This window comes from Pteropus vampyrus, unplaced genomic scaffold (assembly GCF_000151845.1).
Source record: "Pteropus vampyrus isolate Shadow unplaced genomic scaffold, Pvam_2.0 Scaffold1, whole genome shotgun sequence".
In the NCBI taxonomy this organism is placed as follows: Eukaryota; Metazoa; Chordata; class Mammalia; order Chiroptera; family Pteropodidae; genus Pteropus; species Pteropus vampyrus.
This window is the reverse complement of record NW_011888782.1, coordinates 28,795,075-28,795,665: the sequence shown is the minus strand read 5'-3', so window position 1 is coordinate 28,795,665 and position 591 is coordinate 28,795,075. Positions and strand designations below refer to the sequence as shown.

Here is a 591-nt window from a genome sequence, read left to right as displayed (position 1 = left end):
TTTCTTTTTAAGTGAGGCAACCCTTGGTTGATCTCACAGATTGCAAGGACCTTGTCAGCTTACAATCCCTTATTTTTTTATGCCTACAGCACCTGGTCTTCCTAGGTGGTCTCCCATCCAAGTACTAACCAGGCTTGACCCTGCTTAGCTTCCATAATCAGACGAGATCGGGCTTGTTTGGGGTAGCATGGCCATAGTAAATTGGAGTTTCTTGATTCCTCATTCCATCTCTAAAATAGGAGAGAGCTATAGAGAGAAATGGATATGTTAAGAAACAGACGTGAAATGAGATCAAAGATAACACAGTTGGTGCAAGGCAATGAGAAAGTTTAAGAAATTTAATTGTTTAGAAAATGGGACTTTGAAATTTAATATGTAAGAAATGAACATTTTAAGAGATGATAAAGTTGAATCCATTATTAATGTGAGCATTGAGAACTGAGGTAAAGTTAATATGAAACTTATCAGAGTCAAAGAAGCCAAAGTATTAGAAAATCAGAAAGTTGTTCTGGTCAGCCTCATGAAATCTGAAATAAACATAAAATGATACCAAGCTTAGGGGCAACATGGCAAAGAAATTGTCTGGAAGGA

The 591-nt window shown here is 36.9% G+C and overlaps 1 pseudogene; it reads right to left on the bottom strand.

The window, feature by feature from the left end:
• Window positions 1-80: 80 nt before the first annotated feature.
• On the bottom strand, window positions 81-199 carry LOC111736976 (annotated as a pseudogene).
• Window positions 200-591: the final 392 nt, after the last annotated feature.